Source organism: Sus scrofa, chromosome 4 (genome assembly GCF_000003025.6).
Source record: "Sus scrofa isolate TJ Tabasco breed Duroc chromosome 4, Sscrofa11.1, whole genome shotgun sequence".
In the NCBI taxonomy this organism is placed as follows: Eukaryota; Metazoa; Chordata; class Mammalia; order Artiodactyla; family Suidae; genus Sus; species Sus scrofa.
Genome location: NC_010446.5, coordinates 99,171,696 through 99,184,808, shown reverse-complemented (window position 1 = coordinate 99,184,808; position 13,113 = coordinate 99,171,696). Strand labels below are relative to the sequence as shown.

At 43.1% G+C, this 13,113-nt stretch overlaps 1 long non-coding RNA gene across 1 annotated transcript in view; it reads right to left on the bottom strand.

Annotated features, from left to right (window-relative positions):
• Positions 1 to 13,113, bottom strand: part of LOC110260327 — a 29,690-nt gene that overhangs the window by 2,189 nt on the left and 14,388 nt on the right. Inside the window, exons 3-4 of the long non-coding RNA XR_002343448.1 lie at positions 12,628 to 12,714; positions 89 to 179 (exon numbers count right to left, since the gene is read on the bottom strand). This is a non-coding gene — a long non-coding RNA (uncharacterized LOC110260327). The remainder of the gene's footprint in view (positions 1 to 88; positions 180 to 12,627; positions 12,715 to 13,113) is intronic.

Here is a 13,113-nt window from a genome sequence, read left to right as displayed (position 1 = left end):
AGCCTTGGCAGGACACTGCTGCTTCACCAATCAGTATGGCCATCTTGGGGATTTGCCCCATGAAGTTACAACAGAATCTGATTCTCACCATGATCTTGTTCCAGGAGGAGTAAAGAAATTCTCCAGTGCCTTCAGGGCTTCCACAACTGCCGCAGGCATTTCAGTGACAGCTTTGACACCTTTTGGGTAATAGGACAAAGTTGATATTTCTGCCACTATGTTGTGAAGGCCAAACTTCCTAGGTCTAATAGGAAACTTTTGGAATGTCTTCATTGGTTTGAAAAACTAGGATAAAGTAGTTCCCAAATTTTTTTTTGTCAATATCAAATTTTAAGTGTTTCAGGTGCTTAATTTCCCACTTTCAGATTAGTCCTAAAGAAAAGAAAATCAAGGAGTTCCCGTCATGATGCAGTGGTTAACGAATCTGACTAGGATTGCAGGTTCGATCCCTGGCTTTGCTTAGTGGATTAAGGATCCGGCATTGCCGTGAACTGTGGTGTTGGTCGCAGATGTGGCTCGGATTCCACATTGCTCTGACTCTGGTGTAGGCCGGCAGCTACAGCTCTCATTCGATCCCTAGCCTGGGAACCTCCTCATTTGATCCCTAGCCTGGGAACCTCCATATGCCGCAGGTGTGGCTCAAGAAAAGGCCAAAAAAAAAAAAAAAAAAAAAAAAAGAAGAAGAAGAAAATCAAGCAACAAGCAATTCACATTCTCTTAAAAAGTTTCATCATGTCCAGACTGTTTCCAGGAAAAGTCAACCATGGAACTGGATTGTTCATTGGACTTTGGGTCCTTTAATCAGAACTGATGGTGGCCTCAGCTAAGGCAGTGGCTAGGAGTTCCACAGAGATAAATTAATGGATTTGAGGGAATTGCAGAAAGTAAATTTGATAATATTTGGTGATTTAGGCATTTGGAGAATGCAAGAGAGGAAAGAGGCTCTCCTTGGCTTGAGAAGCTAGGAGATGATGGTAGATTTCATGAAAGTGGAGAATTTAGGGAGAAGAAATTGCCTTTGAAACTAAGAAGCTGAATAAAGTCCCTTCCAACACTGAAGCTGAGATTCTTGTTATCTATCTAGGACAAATTCACAGGAGTTAGGAATATTCATCTACTAAGCAAAGGGGCTCAACTGGAGCTACTTTGGGGGAGACCCTTGGCAGATAAATAAGGATAATAAAAGGCAGGAAATTAGATGAGATCGTCCCAGGGGTCAAGGAGAAGAGAAGAGGACTGAGGCAGGCACCCTGGGCGAGCAGGAACAGTGCTGGGGCTGGTAGATGAAGAGAACACCAAGAAACAGCAGGATTGCTGGAGAGAGAAGAGGACCACCAGGAGAGTGTCCCAAAGAGGCAAAGGTGGTCATCAACAGGGACATACTGTGCGCTGAAATTCGGAAAGAACCACCGCTTAAGCTTAAGCTCTGTCATTTCTGACTATGCTTTATAGTTCATATCTCTTTTATTTTTTATTTATTTATTTATTTTTGTCTTTTCTAGGGCCACACCCGTGGAACATAGAGGTTCCCAGGCTAGGAGTCTAATTAGAGCTGTAGCCGCCAGCCTACACCACAGCCACAGCAACGTGGGATCTGAGCCACGTCTGGGACCTACACCACAGCTCACGGCAACGCCGGATCCTTAACCCACTGAGCAAGGCCAGGGATTGAACCCACAACCTCATTGTTCCTAGTCGGATTCGTTAACCACTGAGCCACGATGGGAACGCCTCATATCTCTTTTAATCACCATGACAACTCTGTGAGGAAAGTAGATGTTTTATCATCCTCATTTTACAGACTAGGAAGCTTTGGGTATGTTGCCCATGTTCCCACAGGTAGTGAGTGCCAGGGCCAGAGATTCTGACCAAAGTGCTAGGGCTCCAAAGTTCATATTAAGCAGAAAACATCAAGTAAAGGGCACATACTGAAAGCTGGGAGGGGAAATAACAGGAGGTGCATGACTGAACACAGGGTTGAGGGCCTCACTGTTTCAATGGACTCTACCTACTTACACATTCACCACCTGTCTCCACATCATGTGAAGAAAAACCTTCATCCTATGCCGGAGTTAAGTTTGTCACTCCTGTGCTTTACAGTCTTTCCATGCCCTCCACCCCATTACCTTCAGAATGAAACCCACACTCACTCATCAGTATAGAGAGGCAGAGGCTAAGCGCAAGGCCACAGACTTGAGTTTGAGCCTTGGCTCTGCATTTTTCTACCTCCATGACTTTGGAAGATGCTTAATCTCTCCAGACCCCAGTTCCTCATCTGTAAAATGGGACTGATGGTACCTGCTTGGTAGTGGTATTTAGGGACATTTAAAGAAATAATTCCCATAAAGTGGCAAACAGTGTTTGACCCAAAATAAAAGAAAAAAATTGAAATTGTTATTAGGCATTTAGAAAAATTAAAACAAAATTATGAAAATAAACCTCCTTATACTTCCTAAATGTTATATCTTCCCTGGATTTTAATTAGGTATTCTCTAGTTATTTCTCTAGAGAAAATGAGCAGGACTCTAAGGGCCTTCCCAAGGACAGACCACTGCCTGCAAGTCCCTTGCCTCTTGTTTGTAAAAAAAGCTTTAGCCTCCTAGGCTTTCTCTGAGTTCTGAAGAGTAAATTTAATCAGAGAAATTAGAAAATGCAACAACAAAGGAGAACTGTCAAGCAAGACAAAATAATAGTAGTTTAGCCATAAAACAAGGTCAAGAACCTTTAGTTCCTCCTCAAGGGCCACAGAGAATATCATGAGCCATGTCCTTGAGTTGTTTTGCAGATACTAAAACTCCCACCAGATTGAAAAAGCTAACTCCGTGTTGATCATGAGCACATAGCCCCCAGACTGGCTAGAGCCTGAGGATTAATAATGGTGACCCCGGTGACTTCATGGGGTTATCTCACCACCCACCAATCAGAGAACTGACCATGAGCTGATCACACATCCGTGACCCTCATCACTATTGTTGCCTTTCAAAACTCTTCCCTAAAAGCCAAAGAGGAGTTTGAGTCTTTTGAGCATGAGCTGCCTGTTCTCCTTGCTTGGCCCTGCTTTAAACACTGTACTTTCACCTCATCCTGGTAGATTAGCTTTGCTGTGCATCAGGCAAACAGATACATGTTTGGTTCTGTAACAGGAGTTGCACAAGTTTGTTCTGGCCCTGCCCCACGTCCGAAATTCCCAGCTACTCCCATGACTTAGCAAAACCCTTTCTTCCACCCAGATATGTTCCCCTCCTTTGTAGGCCTACTGTTTAGGTGGTCAAATTCAACCCTCTGAAGCTTTTCTCCTGTAGCCCAATGCCACCCCATCCCCAACCACTGCCACTAATTCTCAGGCTAAAAAGCAGCATTCTCCTTGGGTTCTAACAAGCATACAGACTCCTCTGTTATAGCAGCTCCTCCAGGATTATTTTATCATTCTAGTTTCCCAAAAGATTCTGAATTCCTTTAGGGTGAGCATTTTGTCCTTTTCATCTCTGTAAGTTAGCATCATGACAGTGCCTACATGGTCAAGGAATACTTCACAAGGGACCTAAAAACCCTGGCCTCTGAATCCTCACTCAAGAGGACACAGTATCCAGGCCCCTCCCAGCTCTCTGGGAACTCTCAGGAATTTACAGGCCAACAGCAGATCTAGCCTGGACCCTGCAAGGAATCTCCTTCAGGGAAGGAAAGATGAAGAAGGTAGATGCCCTGGGCTGTAAGCCTGGCCCACAAATGGCTAAAGCCTGCCATTATCTTGCTTCTGTTCTACCTTAGTAGAGGGCAGAGTTCAGCTACCAACTTTATGCAATCAGTGCTTGAGGGAGATGCTTTAGGAAGGGATCCAGATTTGTGGTAGACTGAATAATAGCTTTCCATTAGGATGCCTGCATCTTAATCCCTGGAATGGCTGAATGTATTACCTTATTTGGCAAAAGGAACTTTCTTAATGTGATTAAATTAAGGACCTTGAGGCAGGGAGATTATCTTGAATTATCTGGGTGGGCCCTAAATGTAATTACAACAGACTTTAGAGGGAGGCTAGAGGCTTAGTGGGGAGAAGGTGATGTAAAGACAGAGGCAGAGAGGGAGTGATGAGGCCAGGAGCCAAGAAATGCCAGCAGCGCTAGAAGCTAGAAGAGACAAGGAATGGATTCTCCCCACAGAGTCTCCAGAAGGAATCGGTCTTTCTAACACTTGATTTTAATCCCTTAAGACTCATTTCGGTGAGTTCCCGTTGTGGTTCAGTGAGTTAAGAACCCTACTAGTATTCATGAGGATGTGGGTTCAATCCCTGGCCTTGCCTGATAGGTTAAGGATTCAGCATTGCTGCGAGTTGCAGCATAGGTCTCAGATGTAGCTTGGATCTGGCATTGCTGTGGCATAGGCCGGCAGCTGCAGCTCTGATTTAATTCCTATCCCAGGAAGTTCCATATGCCGCAAGTGCAACCCTAAAAAGAAAAATAAAGACTCATTTTGGGCTTCTGATCTCTAGAAGTATAAGAGAATAAATGTGTGTTGTTTAAATCACTAAATTTGTGGTAATTTGTTAAAGCAGGAATAGGAAACTAACATAACAGCCTGTCACTCATGAGAGACACCAGGTTCTTTTTTTTTTTTTTTTTTTTTTTTTTTTTTGTAGGAGGGTAATTTGAGTGTGATCAGGAGCAGAATATGAAGTATACTTGGAGGAGTGGGGCGGGGGGAGTGGCAGAGGAGAAAAAAGGGGTCAGGAACGGGAGACTTGATGCTCCACAGTGAACAGACTGGCTCCTTCATGGGCCTGACCAGCCCCTTGACCTGTTTAACCCAGAGATGGGCTTCTCCATCTTCGCAAGTGGCACTGAGTGTCCCTAGATAGTGGTTGACCTCTCCCAGTCCTGGATGACATCTGTAGGGCTCCCTGAGACTCTGCCAGGGCAGGAAGAGCCCAGACTCCACTGTGGCCTGCATCAATGACAAGTTCCTCTCATGCTTGAGGAGAGCTCACACCCAAACTGTTACAAGGATGCTGTGTACCTTTCCTAGGGCTGCTAACAGCAAATTACCACAAACTTGGTAGCATAAAACAACAGAAATTTATTCTCTCATAGATATGGAGACCAGTAGTCCAAAATCAGCTGGGCCACAAGCTCCACAGAGCTTCTAGGGGAGAAGCCTTCCTTGTTTCTTTCAGCTTCCAGTAGCTCCCGGCAAGTGTAACTGAAGTCTCCAGTGAAGTTGACTAATCAAAAAAAGAACTTCAAAAAATACTTCCTTTAAAGTAAATGTTCATAATTTAAAATTATTTTTTTTCACAGGGTTGGGGCTAACATTTAAGTTAGATCATTAAAGTTTTTTTTGCACCTGTATGTGGAAGTTCCCAGGCTAGGGGTTGAATCAAAGCTACAGCTGCCAGCCTACACCACAGCCACAGCAACATCAGATCTGAGCCATGTCTACGACTTACAGCACAGCTCACAGTATCACCAGATCCTTAATCCACTGAGCAGGGCCAGGGATTGAACCCACATCCTCATGAATACTATTCCAGTTTGTTACCACTGAGCTGCGATGGGAACTCCAGATTATTGAAGATTTTTAAAACTATTTTTCAGGGAGTTGCCGGCATGGCACAGCAGAAACGAATCCAACTAGGAACCATGAAGTTGTGGTTTCGATCCCTGGCCTCACTCAGTGGGTTAAGGATCCAGCATCGACATGAGGTGTGGTGTAGGTCACGGACATGACTTGGATCTGGCGTTGCTGCAGCTGTGGTGTAGTGCGGCGGCTACAGCTTCGATTTGACCCCTAGCCTGGGAGCCTCCATGTGCTGCGGGTGCGGCCCTAAAAAGAAAAAACAAAAAACCTGTTTTTCAGAATGAACTAAACTGAGTTAAGGGTCTACTATGTGCCAGGCACGATATATTCACCAAGAATATTCTCACATCACTGGGGCTTTATTTTTTTCTTTCTTTCCTTTATGGCCACACCCATAGCATATGGGAGGCCCTGGGCCAGGGACTGAATTCCAGCCAGAGCTGCAACCTTCACTGCAGCTGCAGCAATGCCAGATCCTTAACCCACTGCGCCAGGCCTGGGAACCCCAGACCCTCCACAGAGACAAACCGGATCATTAACTTACGGCGCCACAGCGGGAACTCCACTAAGACTTTTAATGGCCAATAATCCCACATTTGCCCAAATAAGTTCTGCTGACAATGTTTTTAAGTGTACATTGATCAAAATCTCAAATGAGGTAGTTCCCGTGGTGGCGCAGCGGAAACGAATCTGACCAGAAACCAAGAGGTTGTAGGTTCGATCCCTGTCCCTGCTCAGTGGATTAAGGATCCGGCATTGCCGGGAGCTGTGGTGTAGGTCGCAGACGCGGCTCAGATCTGGCGTGGCTGTGGCTGTGGCGTGAGCCGGCAGCTACAGTTCCAATTGGACCCCTAGCCTGGGAAACTCCATATGCCGTGGGTGCGGCCCTAAGAAGACAAAAAAAAAAACCTCAAATGATATTGAAAAATACAAAGGAAATAGTAAAAGCCTTCTTCTGGCCTAACCAAATTCTTCTCCTAATGAGTAGTCACTACAATTAGTTTTATTATCTGAAATTCCGGAAAAAATGTTTTACTTATATACCAGTGCAGACACATCAATTCACACATATCCTTTTTTTTTTTTTACCTATACCAAAAGGGATCCTACCACTTTCTTATCATTTGCTATTAGATATTTAAGTAGTTTCTGCATGTTTACTTTTAAAAATAATAGTGTCTTCTCTTAATTCCAGGTAATAAATTAAGGAGGAGTGCTCGAATATAAGTTTGCAGCCCCTAATGATTTAAAGGATCTAAGCATAAACGTCAATAGGTGTTGTTAGCACAAAAAGAGAAGCAATTAGCCATTATGTCTTCTGATGGGGGGAAAGAAAGAAAAAGCACTATCTATGAAATAGACTTGCCAGGGAGTGAAAAAGTGACTCCAAATCTAATCAAGCCCTGATCCAACCAATAATTTAGAGGAAATTCAAGGGACAGAGGTTCATGATAAAGTACAACACCAGGAAGCAATCAGCAAAAACTGGATTGGGAAACTCTACAAGAAAAACAACACAGTTTCTTCAACAAAGAAATTATGAGGGGAAAAAAAAAGAAATAGGTGGGAAATTTATATTAGAATTAAAAGACATGTCAACCAACCACTTTATGTAAATTTATTTGGATTCAGGTTCAAATAAATTACTTATAAAAGATATGACATGTAGATTAAAATTAAAAATGTGAACAATAACTTGATATTTGATGAATTAAGGAAATATGAATTATTTTAAATGTGATTTGGTATTACAGTCCTCTTTTTTTTTTTTTGCCTTTTAGGGCTGCACTCGCAGCATATGGAGGTTCCTAGGCTAGGGATCCAAACGGAGCTATAGCCACTGGCCTATGCCTCAGCCACAGCAACTCGGGATCTGAGCCGCATCTGTGACCTACACCACTGCTCATGGCAACGACAGATCCTTGACCCACTGAGCAAGACCAGGGATTGAACCCACAATCTCATGGTTCCTGGTCAGATTTATTTCCACTGAGCCATGATGAGAACTCCAACAGTCCTTATCTTTTAGAGACACATAATGAAATATTTATGGATTAAGTACTATAGTGTCTGGGATCTACTTCAAGATGATGCAGGATGGATTGCCTTGAGTTGACAATTGGTTTGAGCTGATAATTTACATTGAATGGATAATTTGTTGAAGTTGGATAATGTTGGCTGTCTGTGTAGATGTTTTCATTCCTCAATTATCAAGAATTATAAATACATTTTTAGGAGTTCCCATTGTGGCTCCCATTGTTGTCTCTGTGGGGATGCAGACTAGATCCCTGGCCTCCCTCAGTGGGTTAAGGATACTGAGTTGCCACAGCTGTAGTTTGTGGATGCAGCTCAGATCCAGTGTTGCCATGGCTGTGGCATAGGCCTGCAGCTGCAGCTCTGATTTAACCCCCTAGCCCGGGAACTTCCATATTCCATGGGTGAGGCCATTAAAAATAAATAAATAAATGCATTTTTAGAAGTTCTTGCTGTGGTGCAGTGGGTTAAGATCCAACATTGTCAGTGCTGTGGCTCAGGTCACTGCCGTGGAGCAGATTCAGTCCCTGGGCCCTAAACTTCCACACTCAAAAAAATTAAAAATGCTGCACCCAAGACATATGGAAGTTCCTGGACCAGGGACTGCATCCAAGCTGCAGCTTTTGCAACACTGGCTCTTAACCCACCAGGGATTGAACCCATGCCTTCACAGCAACCCCAGCTGCTACAGTCAGATTCTTAACCCACCTTGCCACAGCAGGAACTTCAAAAACATATTCTTTAAAACTGCTATTTACCATCCCTATACAAATTTCTTAACATGTTTTGCTAGGGTGTTTTGTTTTGTATTTGTACATGCAAAAAAAATTTTGACAGTTATTGTGAAATCACCCACTAAAAAGTTTGCATCAAATTCTTCTGTCACTATATTGCATAAGAATACCTCATTTCTCTGGCCCAACCAGCACTGGGTATTGGCAAACCTTTGCATGTGGCCAATAATGAATTTCACAGTCCCCGTCAGAACTACATGGCCCCCACAGAGCACTATGGTGGCTAGTGTCAGCATGGATGGTCTGACGCAGCCTTTTCCACCTTAAGGGAAGCTACTGAAATCAGTGGACACTTTTCCACAGGTCAGGGCCTCATCTGCAACAGAGGTTGCTTGAAGGGACACGGACCTGTTCCTCCAGTCAACGTTAGCCCAGAAGCTAATCGGGTTCTTTAAACTCCATTTCCATTTGTCTGAGCTAATCCCGAAAAGTTCTGGCTCGGCCTACCAGTGTGCCTTCCTGTTTTTGTACCTTGCCTCCTCATCCTCTAAATGCTAACTATACTAGACTTCTTGCAGTTCTTCCCATCTCCCTGAGCTTACTATCTTTCACTCTCCTCCAAGCCTCTGCCATACCACTGCCTGGAACACTCCTCCTTCCCAGCCTTTTCAGGTCTTATCCTAAAAATCCTTTTTCGGAGAGGCCTTCCTTAGCTTCCCTCCATTACACTCTCTATATCTGTACTTCTCTCATCTTAACACTTGGCACACTTTATTATAGTCACTAGTATAATATCTATCTTCCCTTCTAGCCACTAAAAGTCCAGGAAGGCAGAAGCCACTCTATTCTGTTTAAGCTTATATCCTCCTTGCCCAGGAAGTTGCCTGGTATCTAATAGATAACAGATCATTGAATGAAAGAATGAATGAATTATATCATACCTAACAAAACTTAGGAGTCAGAGAAGAGTGGTCCTAGAGAGACTTTCTTACAGAAATTAATAATATTAATAGATACTTAATAGAATTCTTATTTCTGTTAGAATAAACAGAATACAATTAGTAAATACAGATTTTTAATTACCCAAATTAAATGAACGATTATACCTAGTTTCCCTAGTCACAGGGACAGACTTTCAGGTAAGAGGCAGTTTCTGAAGCCTGAACAGAGCTGCCCCTCAGGCTTACTCCTGTGCCACAGTTACTGAATAGTCATATTATATTGTGAGCTATGTTAGCCTCCCTCTTAAAGGAGCAGGGCTCCCCAGACTATGAAACCAAATATGGTATAAGAATTGTTGATAAAATTTTATATTTTTTACTTTTGTTTTTTTCTTTTGAGGGTCAAACTGAGGCAGTAAGGCAGGTCCCTGGAGGTTTGTGAGCAGGTGGCTGATGAGATCTGATCTGTGCTTTGGAAGACTACTCTGGCTACAGGACATAGAATGAATTAGAGAGGTTTTAAAGCCTAGGAGGACAGAGGCGAAACCCTAATACTTTCTCCCACTTGAAAAGAATAAATATTTGTATATATGCCTCATCTCCATCTGCATTCTTTTCCAATTGAAGGCAGAAAGTTTACTGTGTTCATCTGTGGAACCACCATGATACAAAGCTGGATTGCATTCAAAAGTAGAGGAAAGGGAGTTCCCATTGTGGCTCAGAGGGTAATAAACCCAACCAGTATCCATGAGGATGTGGGTTCAATCCCTGGCCTCGCTCAGCAGGTTAAGGATCCACTGTTGTCTCTGTGGCAGTGTGGGTTCAATCCCTGGCCTAATGCAGTGGGTTAAGAATCTGGCATTGCCACAGCTGTTGTAACTGCAGCTTAGATTTGATGCCTGGCCTGGAAACTTCCATTTGCCCACAGGTGTGACCATTATAAAAAGGGCGGGGGGGAAGGAAGTACTGCAAACTGCCCAACCATACATCAACAAGTGACAGAACTAACAATTTTAGCGATACAATGGAATACTATTCAGCAACACAAAAGAATGAACTACTCATACATGCACCTAAATTTGAATCTCAAAATAATTATGCTGAGTGAAAGAACTCAGACACAGATAATACACAATATGTGATACAAACTATCTATAACGTCAAAAAGCAAACCAGCAGTTGTCTGAGGGCAGGGATGAGGGTAAAGAAGGACATTGGCAAAGGGGGCCGGAAGGAAGAATTATAAAGGGGCACTAGGACACTCTTGGGCTGGGTGGCATGGATATGTCTGTTATTTTGATTGTAGTGATGTTTTCTTAGGCATATATGTATGTCTAAACTTAGACAATTTTACTTTAAATATGTCCAGTTTATAGTATGCCAATTATACCTCAGTAAAGTTTTGGGGTTTTGTTTTTGTTCTTTTTAAACAGAGGTGAGAATAGTAGAGAAATTAGGTGACAGGTGTCCTTTGAAGTGGAAGATTATGGTCTTGGCTTTAAAGAAAGCTCTGGCCAAGCCAGAAAGAACAGGCAGTCTCGTCTAGCCCTGAGAAAGAGCAAATGGGTTTAGAGGAAAGTGACTAGACTGTTTTAACTAGAGCAGAAAACCTGTATAGTAGTTGGAGTTAGAGCCATGAAAGAAGGAAGAGGCAGATTATGCAGGGCATGGAATATCAAGCTTTTCTTTTTTTGTCTTTTTAGGGCGGCACCCACGGCATATGGAGGTTCCCAGGCTACGGGTCCAATCCAAGCTATAGCCACCTGCTTACGCCACAGCCACAGCAACGCCAGATCCGAGCCACATCTGCGACCTACACCTCAGCTCACGGCAACGCCAGATCATTGACCCAATGAGCAAGGCCAGGGACTGAACATGAAACCTCATGATTCCTAGTTGGATTTGTTTCCACTGCACCATGACGGGGAATATCAAGCTTTTTAAAAGTGTGCATTGGGTTGCAGTTCCACCACATACTTCCTAAACAACCCTGGATGAGTTATTTAACTTTTCTGAGATTCAGTTTCCTTTGCCTATAAAATAAGCACGGAACTTATCTTAAATAGTGGCTGTGAAGATTCAGTGAGGCAATGTGTGTAAACCACATAGCAGAGGACAAGGTCAATAGTCAAGTGACTGATAAGTAGAAGCAATTATTATTATAACAATTATGTTTCTCTTTCTTTTTTTTAGGGCTGCACCCATGGCGTAAGGGTTTCCAGCCTAGAGATCAAATTAGAGCTGTAGCCACCAGCCTATGCCACAGCCACAGCAATGCCAGATCCGAGCCGAGTCTGCGATCTACACCACAGTTCACTCATGGCAACACTGGATCCTTAACCCACTAAGCAAGGCCAAGGATCAAACCTGCATCCTCAAGGATACTAGTCAGATTCGTTTCCACTGAGCCACTCTGGGAACTCCTATAACAATTATTGTTATTAACTCCAACTTAAGCAATGCACATAGATGTTAGAGAAGGAGAAAAAAGAGATCAAAGAGGTTCTTCGGGAAGATAAATCTCACCATCACTAATTACCTCCCCTTCACAGTTAAAATATCAAACTCTAAGACCTCTTCCCCTTCCTCACTCTATAACTTCCTTCCTAGTAAGCACTATGCTGACGAGGAGCCCACAACCGGTAACCAAAGTAAACTGAGATGAGCTATGGCCTCTGGAATGGAGAATGAGAGCTGCTTCCTCCTTCAACCAAGGATTTCAGCCACCACCACCACACCATAAATTTATACCCAAGGTGCATCCCAAAAATAAAATAGGTGATATTTCTTTTAACTTTTTTTTCCTTTTTTTAATGGCCACACCCTCGGCACATGGAAGTTCCCAGGCCAGGGACTGAATCTCAGCCACAGCTGTGACCTTTAGCCCACTGCACTGGCCAGGGATGGAACCCATACCTCCGCAGCAACCCAAGTCACTGCAGACAGATTCTTAATCCACTGCACCACAGTAGGAACTCCCCTTTTAATCTTAAATTTTTTTCTTTTTAGGGCTCCACCTGTGGCATATGTAAGTTCCCAGGCTAGAAGTTGAATTGCCAATGCCACACAGTAATGCCAGATCCAAGCCACACCTGTGACCTGTGCTGCACCTGCAATCCATGCCACACCTTGCAGCAACACCCCATCCTTAACCCACTGAGCGAGGCCAGGGATTGAACCTGAATCCTCATGGATACTAGTTGGGTTTTTAACCCACTGAATCACAATGGGAACTCCCTTAATTTTACCGTCTTTTCTTTTTTTTCCCCAAACTCCCTTAATTTTAATTTTAAAGCACAGATATTCCTCCACAACCCCAAATCCAGCTTTTTAAAGAAGGAACTTACTTTCTCAAGTCCCTTAATCACCGAACTAAGAGTTTATTCTCTGTAGAGTTTCTGAGGAGAAGCCTCTCTGAGTCTCAGTTTCTTCACCTGTAAAATGGGAAATAATAACTGTAACTAATTCATGAGGTTCTTGTGAGGATTAAATGAGTCAATATGTATAAAGGGCCTAGAACATTGTCTGGCACATAGTAAGTACTCCACAGGTGTTAGTTTAACTTTATTAAGGACTTTGTTTTTTCTGTCTTGTTCATAATGCTTCTTGTTTGCGGTCATGTTTATTTGCTGCCATTTGTTTGTTTTTGTGGTCATGCATTTTTCAATTACTAAGCGTTGACAGTATCCTCAGAACAGGCTCTTTCAGCTCCAGCGTTACCTCTGAAGTAGAAGTTTGGTTTATGGTTTATAAATTTTCATCTTCCAAGTCAGAGGCACGCAGCTTCTCCACAGACCCAGTAGTCATTTTATCTGTTCATTTTGTTAGAAAAT